The following is a 19,057-nucleotide window of genomic DNA, read 5'->3' as shown; positions in this document are numbered from 1 at the left end:
GGGAAGGAGGGAAAGATCTGCACCTACTGAAGCTGATGTATAGTAGGCTGCTATAGTTGCCTTGCTGTCTCTTCAAGTTTCTGTCAGTATTTCCATTACTAACTCCCTTTTCGGAGGATTTATAGGATGAGTGTTTAAAAATTGCTTGGGATGAAACTTGGCTTGACAGCCTAGCCCATGGCCCAGAGCTCAGTAGGGAGGGGAGAGAATGTGCGTAGATAAATACGTGGCCGTGCACAGTTTCAAAACTTCTTGCAGAAGTGTTAATTGGGGAATTTTGAGGCAAGGAGGCAGAGGCTGTCATGTAAAAGCAAGATGAAATCCTTACTTCTGCCATTCGTGGAACAACCAGCTTCCACTTGGAAAATGAGACTTTTGGCAAGTGTTTGTATAGATGTCTTTTGTATGCTTTAACTCTTGGATGCCTTGTAGCTTGGAGCTGGGCAGAACAGATGCAGGAGACTGTGTACGTGTGAGTGGTTGGAGTTGGTTAGCAGCTGGTTTGAATAACTGCCTGTCTTTGGCAGCTCCCCCTCCTTCCCTCCAGCACTCCTTGTGTATTAATCCAGAGCTGTTGTCCAGGACTGATTTCCAGCCCACTCGTGACTTGTGTGTCCTCATCCAGAGGAGCTGCTGACATTTGGAGCGGTCCAAGCAAACTCTCACATTGTGGTACCTCCACATGCAGGGCTCTCACAACCGGCTGGCTCTGGAGCGTGCTGGGCACGCCAGAGCTTGGGGAAACTGGGACACCCTGATCTGAGATTCAAATCCAGCTTCCAGAGCTTTGAGCCAGGTTATCCACAAAGATGACCAGGCATTGTATTTTTTTTTTTTCTCCCTTCTTTTAATGGAGTGGTAATTTCTCTCCTGTATGAGAGCCTCATGCTTGTTTGGCTCAAAGTGATGCAGTCATTTGCTGGCTGGTGATTTAGTGTGGTGTCCAAAAGGATAGTGTGTGGAAATGCACTGGCTAGTGTGCACAGAAATGCCTGTCTCCTGGGTGCTGGCTATATCACTTGCAAAACTAATAGAAACCAAACTGTTTATCTGCCCCACTTTAAAACAATAGTTATGATTGAAGGAGGAAAAATGTCTTAGCTTTTTAAACAGCGTCTGGGCTAGTGAACAAGCATCCTCCCTTCCAAGCCTGGGGCTCCTCATTGTCAGTAGTGGGTGTTACTGCCATCAGAGCAAGCCTGGTTATATTCTGGCAATTTATATTCATGATATCCCTGTCTTGGCTAATGACTTATGGAGCCATGGGAATTGGGTTGTTAAATAATGCAAGAAGTGTCTGAATTCCAGTTACAGTTCCTTTGTGTTTTCTTTTAATGTGGCCTCTCTGACTTGCATAGTTCACACCATATTGTATTGAACCACATGGTATGGGGAGAGAGATAGAAATGGAGAATGTCAGGATTTGAATTTAATTAGTGGGTCCAGAAATGTGACTCTTCTAAGGGAACATCCTTGAACTTGGATTACACTTCTTAAAACCATATTCTAATACTTGGCAGTCAGATTTCTTAATGTCCGTGTAAACAAGGAGGGAAATCTGAAGCCTGAAACTCCATGCTGTGATTTGCTCTTTATATTCATATATGTGTAAGATAAATATATGTATATCTTCAAAAAAAAAAAAAAGAAAAAGGCAAATAAACACATAAGTCACAGATTGGTGATGGAGAGAGCATCACTTGCTTGGATCCTGTTGAAGCTGTTTTGGTAGGGAAATCATGGTTTTGTTGTTCCAAGAACGGGACTCCAAACATACTCTTACTCTCTCCTAGGTTAGGGGTACCACACAAATGACTTCAATAATATGACTTCTTGTCTCTTCAGCTATAGCTGAACCTATATTTAATTACATATGGCATGTAATTAAACTAGAAAAAGTTTTGCAAGTGTCAGCTTCCTAAACTGCTTAGTGTAAGCAAGCAAACCTAGGAGATGAGATTACAACTTCTAAGAACATAAGGATACACTTTTCAAAAAAATATGATTATTTGACTGTGCACATGTGTAGTAATTAATCTGACTGATTGTTATGGTGGCTTGAAAGTGTTGTGAAACTATTGTTGTGATGTATAAATTAAGCTGCTTCTTCTGATCCAGACAAAGGTGATGTAAGGTGTTATGGATGTCACCTGCAGCAGGGGCAGTTCCTTCTGTGAAAGGAAGGCAGAATGGCTGGATACCTTGTTAACTCGTCGCTGAGAAGTCCCATCAGACTGGACAGTATATGTTGGATGTGCTGCTGGGCCAAAATCTCAAACTTCATTGTGTGTATATACATGCATATAGCATATCATATGTCTCCTTTGGGTGTTTCTTTAACTGTACTTTGGGGTAGTTAGGTATGAAAAGGCACAGATGACTGCTTGATTTTAAAACTTTACCTGAATAGGTTTGCCTGCTGGGGCTGAGGAACACTTAAATGGTTCTTTTTGTTTTCTGCAGTGGGAAATACCTAAATTTGGCTTTGTTGCATGGTTTCATAGGGAAGAAACACCTTCTCTTTACTGGTCAAATGTCCCTATGCTTTTTAATCAAGGAACCTCAAAACTAGTTTCCAAACAATGGTGCATGTTTCATGTCCTGCTGGATGTCTTCTGCACACTTCTAGAGCCTGAGCTAGAGCTACCATCTTTTCAGATGTTTGTCTCCAAATTGTGTGCACTCCTGAAAGGAAGTAAGCTGGGCTTTTTCAAAGACCAGTGTATAGGGCAGAGGTAGAATGGGGAAAAAAATCTGATATTTAATTTATTGAAGTCTTATCTGGTTTTCATCAAGCTACTTTAACTTCATCTCAAGTCAGTGTGTTGCACTTACAGTATAGTATTACTCTGTTACTTTTCCCATATAAGAGGCAGTATTTAAGATGTCTCACAAACTGATATACACAAACCCATTTGGTAGGGTCTTGTCTCATAATTGGTTTTCTCTTTCACTGAAATAGTTGGATAAATTGTCTTCATTATTGTGCCAGTAAAAGTTATGACTTGGACATCATTTGAAGTTGAAAGTTCTGTCCCGTATTATGACTTAAAAGCAAGGTCATTGTAGCATATGTGGTGAATAATTTCCAAAACCCTTCATCTGGGTTATGAAGCCTTTGGGTCACTGTAACCTGTTTTTTGCTGCAACCGCCATGGAAGAAAACCTTGCTATACTGAAGTATTTCTATACTTCAGAGCAAGATATTCAATCACGTACCAGCTCTCAGGCTTCAGCGTTTGATTTTTGCTGCAAATACCTATCTTGGCTCAAAAAAATTGTCCTTTAGACCTTAATTCTGATTATAAGAGACCCAGAATGCATTTGTATCTCATGAATATTTATCCCTTTCTTTTTTCCTTAGCTGGGGAGGAAAATCTGCATGTAGCAATAGTCACAAATGTATCAGGAGAAAAAAGGAGGTTTACAGTCTCTACAGATGTTGTCTGTGAAGTCTGTAGTTACACGGCTTGTGTTTCTTGCTAGAAGTGACTGTGATTTGTTTAAAGGCCTGGTGTAAGCAACCTGCCTGGTCCAACGCTATCTAAACATTTCTGAGTTGTTTCAGAATAACTGTGAATAGTTGACGTAAGTCTTGTCTGTCAAGTACATAGGCTTCTTTTAAACCTTAACCAAAAAAGCCTTGTGGAGTGACTTAAAAAATGTATTTCTGCTGCAGAAATGAAATGTTGTGACTTTAAAGCAGGAATCTGACAGATTTCTTTAAGGTGGAAGGGGGAGGGACTGAGCCAGAGCAGCTCCCTCTCTGCCAAGTTTTGCATGGATGTGGCTTGAAATGGTCAAGCTATAAACTGTGGCGGCAGTGTTTGCAATGGAAAACCTGACAGACAGTGAAGCATAAGCATAATCCTGAGCAGCTCTGCCTCTGCTGCTGCTCTGCTTGCAGGCAGGACGGGTGCTCTTTCCTTGCAGCCCCTGGGAGCTGTGTCTGCGGTGGAGGCGTCGTGGGATGGTGTTTTCAGCTGGGCTGAGCAGGACCAGAGCCATTTCCTTTGCAATTACATAACTGCAGACCAATTTTCAGTATTATAGTACATGTAATACGTAAAACAAAGCTATTATGGCTAGTGTAGCCTTTTCAGGACCCAAAGGGATCTCTGGGAAGGGAGGCTGTTCTTCACTCTTTATCTGGGATGTGGGACATGTACTGAAGTATCACCATAAGGAAGGTCTCTGCTCGTCTGGGAGTCCTGACTTAGGGGACTTGGGACCTTCTGGTTGTCTGCAAAGTGTCAGGAGACTAGTGTGTGCCTGGCAATATCCTCTGCTGCCCCATTTGGTTTCCCTTCTGCTGCTCACTGCCTGCAGTCATGATGTAGGAAAGGGACATAGAGAAGCCTCAGCTCTCTTGACTCCTGGGGATGCACTGGCTTCCCTATTGCAAACTCCCTCTTCTTGGGCTGGGGGCTTTTTGAGTTAGGCTTCTGACTCTTCATGGAGAACATAGCACCCTTTATACAAAGCTGTTGCTTTCCAGGGTTAAGTAAGTGGATTTATTTGGTACCAAATAAGGCCGAGTGCTTTCATGATTGACTACTGCATCTTGGCTGAAGGTGCACCCTTAAAGGGTTCCAGGTAGGAACAGAGAAACATGGTTTCTTGCAACTCATGGATCAGTCTTGCATCCTTATATCCCCTCTGCCATGCCTGTTTTTGCAAGTACCATTGATTTTTAGTCCCCTTTCTTTAGTGTAGGTGGGGCTTTTGTTTTAAATTTTGTAAAGATCACTGTTTCTGTCTTGCAACTGCTTTTTTCTGCTCTACCTCTCTCTCTAGGTTCCTGTCTTCATGATCCCCCCCCCCCTTTATACACAGGGGGTAGCGTGGCACTGTGTGCACTGCTAGCAAATGTGTCTGAGCATTAGCATTATCTTGCAAAAGCTGACCAAACCCCAGTACACTTCTGTTTATTCTAACAGATAAGTGACAATCTAGCAGTTTTCTAGGCTTCGAATGTGGCTGTAGCTCTACACCAAATTGCAAATGCAGTTTCCTAGTTTGCTTATGAATTGTCAGTAGCTTTGCATCCACTGGTCAGATGTGTTGCTAGACAGTACATTTAATTGCCAACATCAAGCTTTATTTCAGGTGCAATTGTGCATGTTGGCTTTCTTTAAAAAGTGCCTTTTTTGTTTACATAGCTTTTCAAGAGAGTGTGGTTCATCAGATATGAAAAAGGACTTGATTTCTGTTTGTACACACAGCCCAGCCCTGCCCTGCTGTTTGCTCTGAGAAAGCTACTTCAGTTCTCTGTTTCCATTTCTCCCCAGTGTGGCTGTGTATTTGAATTTTAAACCTTGTAAGAGACCAAGGTCATGATGTAACAAGTAAATACTCCCTCATATAGTAGCCCCTTCTCTTGGTCAGTCCTTGAGCTGTGCCTGGAATTTGAGGAGGAGAAACAAACACTTATGTAGGTTAAAGACCTTTCCTCTAGCACTGTTGGCTTTATCCCAGGGGACAGGTTTAGGTGAGTGGCCACCACTAAATACTGGCGATAGCTTGACTAGCTACTTCTGTACGTACCAGTGCTCGTAATTCTAACAAGCAGAGCCAAGTTTAAGGAAGGACCACCCCAAACCCTTTCTTCAAAAACAGGTCTGTAGCCTTCAGTGTCCTATTCTGAATGGACATGGCAGGGCTGCCTTGCCATGTGTCCTGTCTTTCTGGGCCTGTCACCAGCCCAGCAGCAGAGGATACTTGATCCACTTATGATTCAGTTCCTGTCCTGCTGCAGTTTTCTGCCCAACGTATGTACTAAGGCAGACAAACACAGGCTGTCTGAGGAGGCAGGGTGGGTGATTCGGAATTTTTGGCTAGGAGTTACTGGAAAGTTGTTTAATGTCATAAAAAACAGTGTTTGTAGAAGCTTTCTCTCCAAACAGGGACAATGCTGGCAAAGCAGAGATGCTTTTCTCCTTCAAATGCTTGCAGCTCAAGGGCTGGAGAAAGCCTTGTCTGGGCAGGCGGAGGTTCAGAGATGTTTGTGTTGAGGGTAAGGATGCTCAATGGCACTCACTTGTCTCACTGTCTTTGTCTTCAGGCTTTTAGGAGACAGTGATCAAGGCTGGTTCTTCTCTTGCATTGTTCTGCAACAGTATAAGCAAAGCATCCAGTTGATGCATCTAGTTGCAAAGGGTGGGTTTTATTTTAAACTTCAGCTGCCTTGGAAGCTGCTCTCTGGAGGGAGCCTGGGTACTGGTTTTAAAGTAGTCAATGGAAACATAGTATTGAAAGGATGGACAGGGTCGTTTAGACTAATCCAGGCTCTATGCTGGCTTCAGGAAAAGTCTGTGGCAAGCTTAGAGCAGAGAGGTAAAACTGGATGTGATTACTTGCTTCTAGCCAAGTTTTTGCTGGAAATCAGCTCCTTTCTGGGAATACAGTGCCTGACCAACCCTGCAACACTGAAAACAGGCACTCCCTCTTCCAGTGGCCTGTTTGCAAAATGTTGAGTTGATGGAGAGAATTTACTCTCACACCAGAAACAGCCGGGTCAGCAGGAGATGAGGAGGAGCCCTCCTTCCTCTGCTCTTGCCCCTGGGAGCCCAAGGGTGGGGTGACACTATCTAATGACTCTAGCAGATGTACTAAGCTGGAAGCAGCCCTTGACAGCATACCCTGACCTCTCTGGTGATTGTTTTGTAAACTATTTTCTGACCCTCTTTTTTCTTGCCTTTTTTCCTAATTTGATTAAATTTTTAACTCTGTGCCTCTGAAAGGCTAAGGAGGATGGTAACTGCTTTCTTTTTCTGACTGTTTTACTTTCAGCAGTCAAAGGATGTTGGTATGGCTGAAGTCCTCCTTAGATTTTTCCAGAATTTAGCTTGTATTTACTGTGCCCAGAGGGGAATCATGCCACAACATTTCTGAAGTAGTTACATCTGAGCTGCTGTTCAAGGCTGCCCTGTACATAGGTTTGAAGATAAGCTATTTGGGACTGAAGTTTCTTGACCTGTCTATTGCTTGAGCATCACCACACCAATGTATCAGCTGAGCTGGGGATGTTGCTGCATAAAGCAAAATGCTTGAATTAGGAATGCGTTATAATATTTGTTGCTATATTGTGATGTGTAAATGGCTCTCCTCTGCCCCACTTGGTAACTTACATGGCAATCGACATCTGTTTCTATGTTTAAGAGCTTGAAATGTAGTTTCCTGTGTTGGAACCAAAGGAGGGTTGGTTTTTTTCTGGGTTTTTTTGTAGTTGTCCTCTATCACTGTGGCAGATGAGGTTGTTCTCCATTGCCACTTTTGAAATGCATGTTGTTTTGTGACTGTGCAAAGGGATTAAGGTGGGCTCCTGCTTTTCTGCTGGTAATATTTGTTCCAACCCTGTGACAAAGGGATAGTGTCCCATTAATTGTGCTGTGACATTTCTGTCACTTCTGGGAAGCTCTTCTGCATTTCAAAGACATCCTTGCTTGGTTTTCCTTTGCCCAGCTTTGAATTGCAGTTGGTACTTGCTCTGACTTCTTGATGACAAGCTCATTAAGAACCCTTGAAATATGGCTGTCTGCTAACACTCTGCCCTTTGCAGTGCCTGGCTCTGCTGAAACTTTCCTGGGACACCTCCAGGCTGTTCTGGAGCTCTGCTAGTTAGGGATGTTTTGCTTGTTGAGATGGAGTTGCTGATTGTGGCTTGTGTTATTTGGTCCCACATGAGTTGGGAGCAGTTGAATGTCATACTAAAGTGATCTTCAGTGCATTTATAAAGCCTTGCAAAAGTTAACTAGTAATGATGTTCCTTCAGGTTCATAATTGAAGTTTTAAGTGTAGTAAGAAACAAATTACTATTTTCTAGGCAACACTGCCTCATTTCATATCCCTATAGAGGGTAAAGAACAATTAGCAAGTAATAGGGACACAGGATGTCATGGGTTCATATTCCTCTAAAGCATTCTCCTATTTAATAGTACCTATCAGATCCCTTTTATGTAGTGCTTGCTTTTAACTTGTTTTAAAGAAATGTCTTTCCAGATTGATGAGACAACTTCCAGTTTGAAATTGTCCCTCTCGAACATATTTTCTCAAATGTTTTCAGCTATAGTGTGTGGTTTGTGTTAATTCTTCTAGTCCTACTTCCATTGTTTTTCTTAATCTTGGGTAACTGGTGTTCTGACAGGGCTAGCTCAGTTATGTGGGGGTTTTTTTCCATTTTATGGAGACATCTCTAATCCCACCACTTTGACTTTTGCATTCATTTGCCTTTTTTTTAGCTGATGTCATGCCTCTGTGGGACAACTCTCCCACAGAGGGAGAGTTAGGTGATTGCTGTGAATAAGAAGTTTCCAGATATATTAAATATTTACCTCCAGGGCTGAGTTTTTTCCATGCTGTCATCTAAGCATCCCACTGAAGTAAACAGATTCCTTTTTTAGGCTTCCCTCCACCTGGCTTGATGTGGAACAAAATACTACCCATTTAACTGTAGTTGGATCTCCAATCTCTCTATAGATTAGGGAACATCTACATTTCTCTTATTTCTCAAGAAATAGGAATGGGAGCCCAGCGAAAGGAATTCCCCTCACAAAACCCAGTGGAGCAAGACACACTTGCCAGGGCAAAGCCTTCACACAGGCAGGACTGAAAGAGGTTCCATATGGTTGCCAGGTCAGCATACAAGGAGTCTTTTCTTGTCTCCAAACCACAAGAAATGTAGTTCAAAGGAGGGGAAAAAAACAGTGTCAGTTCTTGCAAAGATTGTTTCTTATCTGCATCTGTTTTGGTTTCCCTGTATCTGAGGCACTGAGACCCTGAAGACCCCCTCTAAGAGCAGGAGAAGGACCGAGCCTGTCTGGACTTCATATTGCTAGCTGTAGGCATAAAATCTGTCCCACGACTTCTGAGACTACCCTATTAGTCTGTCTGCTGGGGACAGGGTGGAATGTGACCACCAAAACCATAGACTTGAAGACTTAGCTGTGTGTAAAGGCAATTTGGCCTCAGAGGAACAGGACACATCATAAGCATGGCTTGTACCATAAGGTACAAGCACTGCTACCTTTAAGTTTGCCATATAACACATCCAGGTACTCCTGAACAGTAGGATTTCTATCAGGCCTCTGAAAACTTCAATTCCAAAATTTCCAGCTGCCCAAAAGTTTCTTCCTCTTTCCCTTCTCTTTCAATCCTATGTGCTGAAACTTTATGCCTAGGCAGATAGTTAAATTCTGTGTTTCTACTGCATACCCTGTTTGGAGCCTAGGATGGCAGGCTGGAAAGGAGAAAAAATTGACACAGCATCCCTGCTTGAAGCGTTTACTCATTACCTCCTTTGTTTATGCAGTCACTGCCAGTTTTGGGACCCTGAAACCTGCCCCAAGGAAATGTTTCCAAGGAAAATCTGCTTTTAATATTAGAATACATAAACTTGGTAATGATTGAGTGTCCTGTATCAGCCAAATAGGTCACCAGCTCAGCAATTCTGCAAGAAACTACCTGGGGCCAAGAAGATACAAGTATATTGTTGAGGCCTTCCAGTGAGCCCTGTAGTTACCCTGTGAGCTACATTCCTTCAGATGTGACTGCTTTTAAAAAAAAAAACAACCAACCAAAAAAAAAATTTAAAAAGCAATTACTTAAAATTATTTCAGTTTTTTTGTTATACTAAAGTTTCTTTTAAGAAAGAAACTTTAAGTCAGTGAAATGGCTTTAAATAAGCCCCCCAAATACTAAACTTAATGCATAATGACTGACATTTTCTGCCCTTTGTTCTAGTTAATCAAGACAGCAATTATACACAAAGACTTTGCCTCTTGTGGTGACTTTCGGGCCTGTTTTTCAAAGTAAGCAAAAGACTGATGGTGCAGTTTTGTTGTGTCAGATGAGGACAAGATTAATAATGGATGGAAGAGATTTTTTTTTTCCCAAGCTGCACAGCAAATAAGCAGTTCCAATAATACTTTGGCAGCAAAATGGAAGCTGTAATCATTAGCAGACATGTTTCAGTTATGACCAGCAACATAACACCATGCTTTTGGTTTTCATGTTAAAAAGAGTTCAGTTTCCCCACAAACCAGTTTCTTGTCCATCTTCAGATTTAGCAAAACCTATAGAAGTAATTGCCTTGCTTAGGAGTTTCAGAATGCAATCAGATCTAGGAGGTGGCTTGACAAAGGGGTGTAATGTTGGCTCTTCCTATCCACCCCTCAGGCTGGGACATCAGATTTCCCAGCATTCTTGATGGAGAATTTAATTATTTTTCTGGGAGAAAGATGTTGGCTCATGGTTGGATTAACTGAAGCAGTTCTGGAAGAGGCAAGGGATGAGATGGGCTCTCTTGAATCTCTGTTTTACTGGCTGGCTTCTCATTACTATTTTTATTGGCCGGTTCAGTTTTTTGTATCTTGATACTGTGTAACTTCATCTGAAAGTTTCACGTGCAATGGGACATTAATTTATTTCAAATGAAACTGAACTGCAGTTTTATTGGCAACGTTGTCAAACTTCAGCTTGGTGATCACGGCAAGTATTTCCCAGACCTCACTGGAGTGTGTATCTCCTATTTCTCCCTGCAATGTGAATGTGCGTTGGAAAGCCCTAACCTGTTGCTTTGAAAAGTTGTTATAATTCTGTTTGCAGAACCACCTCCTGCTTATGTTTTCCTCTCTCCCATCACACATGCACACCCCTTCTGGCATGCTGGTGAGATGGGATTTAATGCAAGCCTATCTCCTAGTGGCTGAAGCACCAGGGCAATGCTGGGTGCACTTGTGCTGCAGACACCTTTGCTTTGTTTGCTTTGCTCCTATATTAATACAGCTGCCATATGTTTGCTTAAGAATCTCAGACTGGTTTGGAACTTGGATAAAAGAGAAAGTAAGTTGCTACTTTTGCATGACTAGCAGCAGCTTGACTAGCTAGACTAATGCTGGCAGGCACACATCTGTGCTGACAAGTGTAAGATAACACCTTCATGATTTGATGTCCAAGTCTTGAGGCACTGTGCTGGCTTTCAAACGGTGACCGTATGTGCAGGTGACATGTATCCTTTTTAAGGATGAGAGCTCTTAGGGACAAAACCTGGCAGTTTTTTCAGCATGCCAAAACTGAAATGAAGCTAAGGAAGCCCTAAACATGATCCCTGCTCAAATATGATGGAGGTGATGGCAGGGTGCAAGGGTAAATTTCCATGCAGTGGTGATCCTAAAACTGGAAGAAGAGCATCTTTTATTAAACCTGAGTCATTGACTTGTACACTGGTAAATTCAAAAATAGCACTTTAATGTCCCTTTTATAGCATTTGGATGTTATTGGAGGCTTCCCTGCATGAGGAGAAATAGAGCTGCTTAGAGACACTTGACCCATTTGTCTTACCAAGTATAGCTGGAGATTCAGGATGGGTAGTGTGAACCTGGGAAGATCCATCACGGATCATTTGAAACCCCAGAATTAAACTCAAGGCCAGTTTATTCAGTGTCTTGGAAACCACTTTGAAAAATCTGCATTTCTTAGTGTTGGCAAGGAGAAGGCTGCACACACTGACTCTTGGGAGAGAAGGTGAAGCTTGCTTCTGTGCTTCAAAACAGGGCCAGGAGTCCAAGAGACAGTTTCTTTGAGGTTTTGTTCTTAATCTTGACTAAAATTCCTTACCGTTACCAAGAAGGACACTCTCTGCAGAGTATGAAGAATCAAAATTATGAGATGGCCGTACACTCAGGATGAGCTTGCAAATTGTTCCCTTGTTTCAAGTAGAGCTCTGACCAGAATGTCCTTGAATAAACATAGAATGAACAGAAATGGGATGCTATTTTCATTGCCAGGCAAATGGGATTAACTGAGTCCTATAGAAAATGCCTCTTTTGCTCCCCCTGAGCACAGCAAGCAGAACTGATGCCTGTACTAGCTACAAGTTAAATTACACACTGGTCATTCCAGATGTCTGTATTTTTAGAGCTGACTGTACACTTCCTGGACTGTTAGCCTGTTGGTTTTAAAATAAGAAGTGAGCTTGTGGGGTTGGCGTGTGAACCCTTCCACTCAACTGAGAACTGGGAAGTTAAATATCTCTTTTACAGAAGTATCCAGGTTTGAGAGCCAGCCACATGAAAGGATGTTGCGTTCTCTATGCCACCCCAGAGTCCCCCTTGCAAACAATCCTGAACAGAAACCAACATCCCACAATAAGGACACTGCCTGCAGCATGTGGGATATTGGAGACCTGATGGTTCTGGGGATAGTTTGCAAGATCCTTGCTGACATTGATTTAAATTTAGCTCTGGTTACCAGGAATTGTTGTGTAGAGACATTTGACAGAAAACGCTGGTGGTTTCAGAGAAACTCCTATTATAGATGAGACGTAGCCACCCTTTGTAATGCTGTGACAGATGCCAGTGTTGGGACCTCCTTGCACGCTGCACTTGGGTTGCACAAGAGCCTTTTTTCCACCAGTTAATGAGTAGACACAGCAGAGGCTGAGTGCCTGGGCATGCACTTGCCCTTGACAAGTGTGTCTTGGGGGCATTGCAGCAACAGGATTAGAAATAGTGACTGGACCAAACTCATCTGCAACTTATTGATGGCTGCAGGCTGCCAGATGAGCTACTCTAGCTTCTGTAAACAAACAGAGCCAGGTCCTTGATACATCCAGAAAGCCATCTGTTACAGCTGAACTTGCCTAAAGTAGTAATACTTCTCCATATCGCCAAATCATGTAATCCTTCCTCTATTTCTTCTCTACCTCTCATTTAAGCAGACTCCTGAGTGGACCATTTGACTGATCCCAGGTAAATTTGGTGGAAACTTAAGTGCATGCAGGAGGGAAGACCTGCAAGAGGATAACTGAGTGCAGGTGGAGACTAGCAACTTCCTTCCTGGGTATCATTTATTCTTCTGTGTTTCTAGTTCCTTTTTACTGATCTCTCATACTTTCTGTGGAGAATCCCATGTGATTAATACTTTTTTGTCTTTTGCCAAAGCTAAATCCTCTGCTAATTTGTTCTGTCAAGAGCACGTTCTGATCTAAGGAAATATAACACAGCACGTTCCTCAGTTTAAGGAAATCAAAATCCTATGTTTCTGTGGGACTGAAGTTTTACCTTGACAACATGACGCTGAGGCATTTTTCTGTAGCTGTCTTATCAAGTCTTGGTGGGTGGACTAGAAATGCACTTATAAGGTAGAGCTCCAGAGTCAGACCATCCATTGGTACTTAGTGTTTTTCTTGCAAGTGAGTTGGCAGAAAAGAACCTCAGTTGCTGTAGTTGAGCCTGCCCTATATTGGTAAAAACAGCCATCACTTAATAAAGCAAATTTCACAGCTGTAGTCACCCCTGTTTAACTGGGGCTGTGGCTGAGGTCAGAACTGCTTATCTTGGACTTCTGAAGCTGAACAATACCTCTTTCTGGGAGACAGTGAACTAGTAAAGGCAGGTTCCACTGAGTGCTCACCTATGACCAGCTCACACATGAGACAGACTGCTTCTGTCAGTGATACAACAACTAACCGTAGAAAGAATGGAAGACAGGACAACGTAAAGTAACTTGTGAGCTTTTATTTTGGTGCTACATATTGTTTTGGAATGTATCTGTAGCCTTAGCAATATCCAATTTGTAACAAGTCTTTTGCATGTTTTTGGAGAGCAAAGAGAGAAAATCCGTTATGAGCAAGCCAGTGTTTTCTTCCTTTTGAGATTTTAATGTGGGATAAAAAAAGAAAGATATAGGAGTGATTCATCCAACAGGCTGTAGTGTTAATCCCACGAAGTTTATGTGAGCAGCATGTGGCCAGCATCCTTGAAAACGGTCCAGGTGCAGTAGTTATGGGAGGTGCCTTGTGGCCTGAAAGGCAAAGAAACGTTAAAATCAGTTTCTTTCTTGGCGTCTGCTACTCAAATGTCATACCCTCTGTCATGCCCTCTTCTCTAGTCCTTAATTTTTGCCTCCTATGCTCTCTGCTGTCTGTGCTAGCTTCTAGTATGGAGGAGAAAAATGAGTTGCACTACTGGTCATGTTTTCCATCCATCTTTCTCTGCTCTTTTGCTGCTTTCCATTCAGGGATGCCAACACTGAGGCAGCGATCAGCTGATTGATTGGACAGTTTTGCCAGTGAATGAGTCTGAATATCAGCTTTGTTCAAGTCAACAAGTAACTCCTGATCATTCTAGTTCTTACAACTGGGTGCCTAACAGGGCATGATATTTGAGTGTACCTCTCCATCTCTCAGTATGGACCATATCAGTTTTTTGTTTAGTTGGGTGTGTACAGGTTCATAATCTTCCCTGAAATGACTGAGCTGTGCCTCCTGTCCCATTGTACTGACACGGCACATGGTGACCCATGCAGTTCAAAGCCAGTGGGCACACAGGTGGGCTGAGCTCTGTTTGACAGCTCATGATATTCATAATGCAGCAGTAGCCAGGAAGATCCTGAGTGCGTAGGAGACTGACCACTGTTACACAGTTATCCTGTTTTGTTTGGTTTGTTTCTCTGCTGTACGGGGCCAGAGAACTTGGAAGTGGGTGCTGGCAGAAGTGAAACCTTCTCACAAGATTCCTACTCTGTGTTTGGAGGGGTGAAGTCACATTGTGAGGTCTAAATCCATAGTGGAATTTGATGTTGCTTTAAGGGATCCAAGAACCATGGTAGAAAAATTATTTAAAAAATAAAAATATAAGGTGTTTACTAGTCAAAGACTGCTGAGACACTACAGGAGTCTTTTGAGCAGGTGCTTTCAATTTGTATTTGGATGTTTGTCTGTCCTCTTTTATTTCAAAGCCCAGTAGTATTTTGTTGGTGGGATTTTGCCCAAAAGTGTTCAGAAATTACCATTTGCAGGCTGGTAGGAGGGAATCAAGAGGCAGAGGACTTTACAGTGTGACCAAGAAGGGGCTGAAGAACTGGCAGCAGTGCAACCTCATCATTTCTAAGACTGGTTTCTGAGTAGGTGGAAGCCACTCTGGAAAATCCAAGTGCAGTTTATCATGAGAATGAAGAGCAGGTCTGGGATGAGGTGGTGGCAGAATACCCAGCCTCCCTTCGAAAAACTGGAGTTTTCAAGCTCTCATCTTGTCACGAAGTTGTCATTTCCCAAAACCACATCTCTTCTGTGCAGCAGAAGGTCCTTGGTGGGCAGCAGTGGTGTGAATATGATCAGTGTGTGCTCAAGTTTACTCTGCATTGCATTTTGTAGTCAATTTTGCTGATGATTCTCACTCTTCTATCAGCTTTCTATAGCATTCAAAGAAATAAACTGTAAATGTCATATGGCTCCTGAACTACAATTAAACAGCTACACATGGGTTCAAGATGACAGATTAAGTTTCCAATCCAAACTTTCCCAAAATAGGAATGTGGACTGTGTTCTGTACAGTGTTTTGGTTTGGATAAGAGGCTTTTGGTTAATGTCAGTCTTGGAGGAGAGGAAAACTGTCAGATGTCACAGGATCTCAAATGATCTTTGTGGAGTGGCTACGGCCAAAGACACTGGAATGTTTGGTTTCTGCTGAATTTGAGTGACTTCTCAATCATGTGATGGCAACATCAGGGTTTCCTGGCTATAAAAATGGATAGTAAGCAAAGCTTATGTGTCCTAATAGTAATTTGCAGAAACAAATAACATTTCCCAAGGTGCATGCAGATATTGGAAAATTAACTTGTGGCTGTCCTTCAACTTTCAGCTTCCAAATCCTTGCTGAAAAACTGAATTTCCATTGGAGTTTTGAGGATGCAAATCATTCCCATCAGCTTCTTCCTTTTGCTTTTTGCAGTGTTTCTACTACTTTAACCCGTAGTAATCCGCCTTGAACATCATCATGGGTTTGATGCCTTCCTGTGGAATATGACAATAGACTTGCTTGTGTCCTTAGTCCCCAAGGCTGGCTGAACAGCCTGATGGCTGTTTGGGTAGGAACAGTACAGGCACAGGTTGGGTGTCTCTGTGGGGAAGGGAAGTAGCCCCTTCTCCCTGAAGCTGAACGATCAGAAGTGTGTCCCCTCATGGAGGGGAGCTTACTATTAAGTGACTTCTCATCCTGTGGCATGTATCCAAGCCACTGTGGAAAATCCAGGCTTTTCTACTGCTGGCTTTGGCATGCCAAGAGTGAAATTATTTGGGCTCAGAATCTTCCTCTTCCTCCCTGTCCTCTTCAAAGACTGCAAAATTTAGAAAAAAACCAACCAAACAAACAAAAAAAAAACGTCCAAAACGAGATTCATGAATGGGGATAGGTATTATTTCTGGTTCGTTTCCTGTAACTAGGATATACAATTTTATGTAAACAAAATAGTCTTTCTCCTCACCCATTTCATATGACATGGCAGCTCTACTCCCTCAAAAATCTGATTGCTTGATGTAATTGGCTGAAATTTCCCTTGTATGACAAGCTGGACTCAAGTTATTCTTCTATGATGCCCTCTCCGAAGCTCCCCAAAAAAGAGTGAGTAGCTGTGTGCTGGCACCCTCCTCACAGCTACAGCTCTGAACCCAAGGAGCAAGTCTGCAGTACCTCAGCTGGATGGTCTGCCTGCAGTAAGTACGACTTGAGCAACAACCTCCAGTCTACAGCCTTGCTGTGGTTATGCTGTTGGACTACACAGCCAGAGAAACAGCAAGATCCTAATGGAAAACTTCTTGGAAGACTGAAACTACTTCTGCACATCTGTCCTCCTTTGGAGAAGGTATTACATACTGAAGTTATGAAATATTGTAGGAGAGTAAAGTCCTCTCTGCTCTCCAAAAGTCCAAGAGCTTCTAAGTGAATGTACATGGGTCAGCTGTGAATTGCAGAGTTTGAGGAGCCAAGTACCATATTCTCCACCTGTGCAGAGAACTCAGGAGGATGACTTTGCCAAAGACAGTAAGTTGATACCTACTGACCAGGAGTTGGTATCACTGCCCAAGCCTCATCTAATTTCATATTAGTGTGAAAAACAAAGATTTATTCAGACTCAGTGTGCCTGGTCTCACGGAATGAGGTGAAGACATTTAATACAGTGTACAGCTCTCCATAGCACAAGTTTATGTGCACTTCCAATTAATTTATTTTCGTAGATGTTATGTACCCATTTGGAATCCTGCTCTGTTCATATTTAAAATTTGATTGTATTGTTAAAGCACTGAAAACTTCAGGGGTTTTGGGGAGGGTTTTTGTACTGACTAGCCTAGCTTTGATGTACTTGCCAAACATCTGTGTGCTTTCTATATATTTTCTCCCTGCCTTCAGAAAAAGGGTGGTTGCATTTATTTGTGGATGAAATGCTTTACTAGGAATGACTGTAAATCTGAAGAGTTGAAAATTGTCAAGTGAGCTCATAGACAATAGTAACAGAGAATAAGGAATTAAACCTGGTATGCAGTCTGGAAAAATTAAAATTCTTCAGAATATTTTTCTTTTTTTTTTTGTTCTCTGCTGTCATGGGGATATCTAGAAATTGAAAATCCAGCAAAGCTTCTGATTTGGTAACTTGAAACCACTGCAAAGTGTGAATGTTGTGGCGAGACTAGCACAGGGAGGACTGGAAGGTGCTGGAGTCAGGCTGTGCTACATGGACAAGAGCTCCCTGCTGTTAGAGGTGCCTGTTCTCTTAAATCTGCTGGTGACCCATCAAATAACCTCTGATTTACATAAGCAGTGATGTAACTTGTACTAACTAATAACTAATGTTAAACTGGACATTCAGCTAAAAGTTTTACTGCTAAATCCATGAAAAAGCTATGATGTATAAACCCAAAAGCCTGGTACATTTCATTGGGGTTTGGCCCTTCTACTTTGATTCAGTGTAAATTTTCATACCTTCTTTGTGGACCAATTATAAACTGACTAAAAAAGTGCTGATATTTAATGAAATGGATAATAAGGGAACTCCATATTGTATTTTTTTTAATTTTCTCATTAGATGATACCATCACTGTAATAGCAATTTATAATATTTCTGTTCCCCTAAAAAACCCAACCAAATCTTTTAAGAACAAATTTAAAACCACAAAAAATCTCTTGAAAAATGGGCTATTTGCTGCCCTGTGTCTCTCAAGAGCACAGACTCTCTAGAGAATTACTGTAGCAACAGCTTGATTCCAGATGCACAATATGATTGAAGTATTGGACTTTGAGGCAGTAACTGGACTTGAACATACAGTTGTATCTGTAGATTTGAGTAGACTTCTTAGGATGCTTGTGACACTGATGGCCAAGGAGTGTCTTTGCTTGCAGCTGGCTTTTTGTAAATCCAGCCTCTTATTAGAGCATTTAATTGTGATTCAGAGTAAGAATGCTTTTGGCATTTTTTCCACACTGGGATTAGATAATCTGAGTGAGAATATCAATCTGTCAGGGCTGTTTCACAAGTCTCATTCTCAGGCATCTCCATCTGCCAGCGTGGGGAGCTGCTGGAAATGCTGTATCAGTGCTCCAGAGGTATGTCACTGGTGCTTGTAGTGGTGCTCAACAACCATCAGTTCAGCCAAGGAATGTGCCCTTGATATAGCCAGGGTGCCCCAGATGTATTTCATGTATGGGTACAAAGAAGAGCTGTCTAATCTGCTGTGAGTCTCTCCAGCCACGCGTGTGTTTAGCTTGGACACCATCAACCCTGCTCTCAGAGCTGGAGTGTGTGTTGGCAGCAGGGAATCGTTGTCACAAAGTAATTTCAAGCACAGAGGAGTCGAACCAAAGTTCATTTTGTTCCTTTTCTTCAAACTTACAGCTTGCTTGAGCAGGCAAGGGGTGTGTCAGCTGCTTTTCTGTTTAATCAATACCTTATCTCTTTCATGAGAAGTCTTTTGCTAAAGCTGAATGAAATGCCATGCTCCTGAGACTTCTGGCTCTGGTTAAGACAGGCATCTCACTTGCAAAGTAGGGCTTTTGACTGATCTTGTATTAAATGATATAGCTACAGGCACAGGAACAATGATCTTGGGTCACCCTTTGCTCACTCTTCTGCATATTTATTTCTGTTTCAGAAATAAAGGAAAATCACTGAGGTAGTTTGCCCAAATGATACTTCTCAGAAGCTAAAGACTAAAAGTATTCTTAAGACCTAGTGCAGCACTTAACTGTGCAGCAATGAGACATATACCCTGAGGTATGCTAGCAGT

General features: G+C 42.2%; 1 protein-coding gene across 3 annotated transcripts in view; it reads left to right on the top strand.

The window, feature by feature from the left end:
- SH3PXD2A (SH3 and PX domains 2A) overlaps positions 1-19,057 on the top strand; it is an 87,687-nt gene that overhangs the window by 24,176 nt on the left and 44,454 nt on the right. The gene's annotated exons all lie outside the window — the stretch shown is intronic.

Source organism: Manacus vitellinus, unplaced genomic scaffold (genome assembly GCF_001715985.3).
Source record: "Manacus vitellinus isolate BGI_N305 unplaced genomic scaffold, ASM171598v3 scaffold_15_pilon, whole genome shotgun sequence".
NCBI classification, from domain to species: Eukaryota; Metazoa; Chordata; class Aves; order Passeriformes; family Pipridae; genus Manacus; species Manacus vitellinus.
Note: the sequence above shows the minus strand (reverse complement) of the source record. Positions and strands in the feature narration are given on the sequence as shown.